Source organism: Anneissia japonica, unplaced genomic scaffold (assembly GCF_011630105.1).
Source record: "Anneissia japonica isolate Jap-2015-1 unplaced genomic scaffold, ASM1163010v1 scaffold9101_len17362_cov195, whole genome shotgun sequence".
NCBI lineage: Eukaryota > Metazoa > Echinodermata > Crinoidea > Comatulida > Comatulidae > Anneissia > Anneissia japonica.
In genome coordinates, this window is record NW_022743298.1 from 6,226 (window position 1) to 11,383 (window position 5,158).

The 5,158-nt window shown below is 34.2% G+C and overlaps 1 long non-coding RNA gene across 1 annotated transcript in view; it reads left to right on the forward strand.

Moving 5' to 3' along the window:
- LOC117119434 overlaps nt 1-2,394 on the forward strand; it is a 3,925-nt gene extending 1,531 nt beyond the window's left edge. Inside the window, exons 2-3 of the long non-coding RNA XR_004447187.1 lie at nt 1,645-1,920; nt 2,198-2,394. This is a non-coding gene — a long non-coding RNA (uncharacterized LOC117119434). The remainder of the gene's footprint in view (nt 1-1,644; nt 1,921-2,197) is intronic.
- Nucleotides 2,395-5,158: the final 2,764 nt, after the last annotated feature.

Below are 5,158 nucleotides of genomic sequence, written 5' to 3' on the forward strand. Positions count from 1 at the left end.
GACTGCAGCCGAACTTTTTGTGGCCGAGTTGATTTGTGGCCGAGTTGACTTGTGGCCGAGTTGACTGTAGCCAAACTTTTTGTGGCCGAGTTGACTTGTGGCCGAATTGACTTGTGGCCGAGTTAACTTGTGGCCGAGTTGACTTGTGGCCGAGTTGACTGTAGCCGAGTTGACTTGTGGCCGAGTTGGATCGAATTCGGTACTACTACTAGGCCTAGGGCCTAGCTAGGCTACCTACTGACTTACCTAAGTAGGCTAGACCTAGTAGTAGGGTAGATTCTTTTGCTAATTAATTGGGACTAGGCTAGCCATATATTCAGGTTTCCAATGCCTTTATTTTTCACAGATTCACAGTAGTCTTTCTTTGTACGGTACCTCCATTATAAATTTTTTTTTTTTTAGGTTAATTAATTAAGGTCTATAAAATAAAACATGGTCTGTAAATATCGAGAATGCTGGAGCTTCTTCACCCAGTACCCCACAACAAGGGGCTATTCCCCACAGACTTACTTAAGTCTAGGCAGCCCATCCCATGGTGCTCTGTATGCTCACGTGCCCTTTTCAGTAAATTAAGAACTGTCTTTCAAAATCCAGGCTACAGGCTTGTTAACTTTACTGAATAGTGTGTCATATTCAACATATTTTTCTACGTATATCAAATAATAAGATTTCTGTATTAAGACACATAGAAAAAATTTTAGATTATCATTCCTATCCGCCTCAAAAATTTGGAAAATATTGATGTGGATTTTAAAAAAAATTTCTACCGCATCATTTATTTCAACACCATAAAAAAAAAACATGCAATTTTGTGACTGTAAATACATTTTCTTTAAGAAACAATTAAATTAAACCAATTTTTATTCAATACAATATTCTTACTAAATAAAAACAGTTTCACTCTCATCGATAAAAAAAAAAGGCAATATTCTATTGATCTGATTAAAAAGAGAAAATAAAAAAAGCCCACCCTTATCACTTAAAAAAAAAAAGAGATATTCTAATAATTTGTTATGCCATTAATTAAATGAGTAGTTCAAAGTCTATGCTGACTGACAAGATCAAAATGTGTAGACTTCTGAAAAGTTTTCTGAACAATAATGAGAGGTTTCTAAAGACACTGGCTATGTTCTCACACGGCAGCTAACGGTTAGCATGATCCAGATCCTGCTAACTGTTAGCTGCCGTGCGTCCATACGAGAAAATCCCGATCCGGATACCAAAAATATGATCATCGAATCACTGGCCAATAAGAAACTGGAAATTGTAAACGCGTACGTGTGATTGGTTGATGATAAAAACGTACTCAACTTGCTAACCGATAGCGCTTGCTAACCGTTAGCACTTGCAGTATCCGGATACTGCTAACGATTAGCGCTAACCAATCATCCGTTCTCACGCAGGTGCTAACAGTTAGCGCTAACAGTTAGCTCCCGATCCGGATACTAGGGCTCTCGTGAGAACCAGGCTTATGTCTTTAGTTGTGTACAGCCCCCTTGGTCCTTGGGTGTCTGAAGCAGCATCACTTTAATGTATGAATTTAATGATCATGTTATAAAACAAACTGATGAATATATTATGTTACCTTGAGTGTAATACTAAGACTAATAATTTTACGTGTGCATTTCTTCCTTTTCCTTCCAGGTGAGAATGGAAGGTGATTTGGATCATAAATGCACCATTTGTTTACTGTGAAATCAAATCTTACCCATCATATGAAGCTACATGATGAACACGAGAACTGAAGAATGATGTTTTATTGTCCCCACATGAAGTGGTAAAAGCTGCTCCTGGAGTTTGTCTACTAATTTCCTGCTGTGAAAATTGATCTTGATAACCACTTGAAAGTAAGACATGAATAATGCCAATAAGAACAACCCTTCAGTAATTGATAGTCAACACTATTTCTCAGCATCCGTGGTAATTACCCTCTATGTACTACTACAATACCAACATTACATTTAACATTAATTTATATTAAATATTATTATTTACTTATTTAATTGATTAATTATTATTATTATTAATTAATTATTATTTAATTATTTAGTTTACATTTTAACAATTAACTAAATTATAACTAAATTTTAATTTTAATTAATTTACAAATAAAATTTTAATTTTTTTTTTTTTGACTCTCTTCCTGTTTATTTCCCTTTTAGAATAAAGTTGTCATATTTTTACATTTACTTTCCAGAAGCACAAAGAGAAACAAGAACCACTGACAGACCTGGACCCAGATTACATTGAAGATGCTGAACTGTTGGCTGTTGCAGGTATGTTGGAAGCTCTTATGTGTTTGTGTACTTGCATTTATTAATGCAGATAGTTAGTGAAGGGAAAAAATACTCTAACTTTAAATATTAAATGCATTTTCACACCTCCAGTAGAAAAATAAAGACATAAAGAAATTTAAACAAAGAACGTTTAAGATGGCCAACAAATAAATTTTTTGTTTATTTATTTATAATTTCCTTTCTCTCCCCCCCCCCCCCCCCCCTCTCTCTCTCTCTCTCTCTCTTTCTCCAATTTTATATTTTAAGAAGAGATTACATTGTTAGAATGCAAATGTAAAAAAAGGGAAAGTTAACTAAAAAGTTGTTAATTAAAATACAATGGATTTAAGATAGATGTAATTTAAAAATGTAAGTGACATTTAATTCTGGGTTGGTTGATCAGCCTATAATCTGTCTCTTATACACATCTAGATGTGTATTGTCGTTAGTTGCGTAGTACATTTTTGTTTTCCATGGTAATTTAACTTTGAATGAAGCTCATTGCTGTTAATGTGTGTGTTGCTCATTGGTAATTAACATAATTAAAAGTTCACCCGTTAATTTTTCACATAATCACCATAATTCTCATCGAACATCTCTTTACTTAAAATGTGTATAAATTATATACTGGCACTGTATTATGGCCACCGTGGGTCCCCAAGGGCCTACTAGCTGCAATATCTAATTTTAATTTCCAAACTTGGAATCATAACGATGACATAACAATTCAAAAAAATAAATAAAACAGTGAGTCAATTTCCAGTTAAATTGAAATTATTCTACATAAATGTATTGTAATGAAATTTAAGTTTACTGCAGTTACTTCTATATTGTTGTTTCTGATTCTGTAAGCAATTTAAACTAAGTACAGAGACCACTGTAATTTACAGTGAAGCCTTTCCTGATAAGCTGCTTTTGCTACTATTCTAGTATCACACACTATGTGTGTAACATAGATTTTTAAAGTACAGTATATGATGTATGATATCAAAATGTCACTGCTGTAAATTTTTAATAAAGGACCTTACAAATTGATCCAAGGATTTACTGAGTTTAGTACTATCATTATTTTTTTGTTATTCCTTTAGGCTGCAGCGAAGGAATTACCACAGCAACTTAATGGTGATGATAATGATGACGCTGTTGATGATGATGTTTTAGCATTTATATAGCACTCTTTACTGGAGTCTATCGGCGCTAAAAATGTATGAAATATGAAAAAAGATTCCGCAGCCAGGATTTTCAAACAGTACTGGACAATATCTAGGTGGACCCACTTTATGCATAAATTAAAATAATGTTGACCCTTTCCTTAAAAGTTGACCCATTTTAAAGATAATTATATGTGGACTCATAAAATAACAGAATTATTATTTTTTTTTTAATTATGCGGTTCCAATAGAAAATGTGTGGGACCGTCCCCTGGGAGAGGAAGGTGAGCATCTTAACCACCAAGCTATTCACCTCCACTCACTACTTGCTAATCAAACTGGTGTAAAAAAACTTAATCACTATAACAAAATGTCTGTGGACCTCACTCATCTAGTTAACATAACAATAAATAATAAAGGTAATTTTGTTGTAACATTGGTTTAACAAAAATGAATATTTTTTGCCTTAATATAGGACAACTATAATATAATCAAACAAAATTAACAAATACTAGAAAGCAATCTTAATTTCTCAATTTTTTTTTAGTGCTACAAGTGCCATCAAGGGCCAATCCGCACAAACACAAAAAAAGAACTTGAAGAAAACACAAAAAAACCCAAAAAAAACAATACAATGGTAACCATGCATCATAGGGACGTTCTCCACTAGGGTCCAAATTACCCGCATCCTAATCGGTCTTTGCATCACGCAAAAACAAATTTTGAAGGCAATTATCAAAATTAGTGAAATACGAAAAAGAAAAAACTACTAAAAGTGGTTTTATTTACGGACTAGTCATTTTTAATAGCCTTTCATATAATAATGTTTCATTGATATTTTTCACCAGAGCCAAAGTTCATTCAAAACCAGCGTATCACTGGCAATCTTTATTTTAATACATAAGTGGCTTATTTTCTGGGTGGGTTTATTCCAATATTTATTTATTATTTACTGTACGCTTTCCAAACTTATTATTATGCTTATGTACAGCAGTATATTACTGTACTGTATCATAGTACGCATATTACATAGATGAGTACAAAGCTGTAGGCTATTTTAAGTTCTGTTTATAACGCCCATTTGTTATGTATGTGCAGGTGTGTGGAAAAATAAATGAAACAAACGATCAGGTGACCTCTTTGGAACAGTCACGTGGATCGTAGGGATCGATCATCGGACGGATGTATCCAGGGGGGTCGTGGCCCATTTCCAGAGAAAAACCCAGACATGTACAATAACTTTGCTCAACCTACCAATGATTGAGCCCTGTTGAGCAGAGCCGCTGTCCATTAGACCAATAATTGAGCAGAGTTATAGAGACGTCTCTGCTCAACAAACCAATCAGTGAGCCCTGTTGAGTAGACGGCAATGATGTCACTTAAGTTTACAATTTTCTGCTGAAAGTGGAGTAGATTGACCTGCACCCATAGAGCTATTAAACAACTAGAGTGCTGACAAGATGGCGGAGCAATGCAGAGTTATGTATGTGTACCATCCAAGATGGCAGTCGTAGTAAAGCGCCACCTTCGGGCTTAGTATACATATTATTACATATTAATAAGCCCTCTGACTGACTATTATTTCACTAATGACAATGAATAATGGTAATAACAAGTTATTAAACTATTGTAGCCAAAACGAGGCCAAGTGAAGCATCTTATTCAAAAATAAATTACCAAGGAATAAAAATTAAAATCGTATACATTACACCCAAACACCGCAACGCTCGA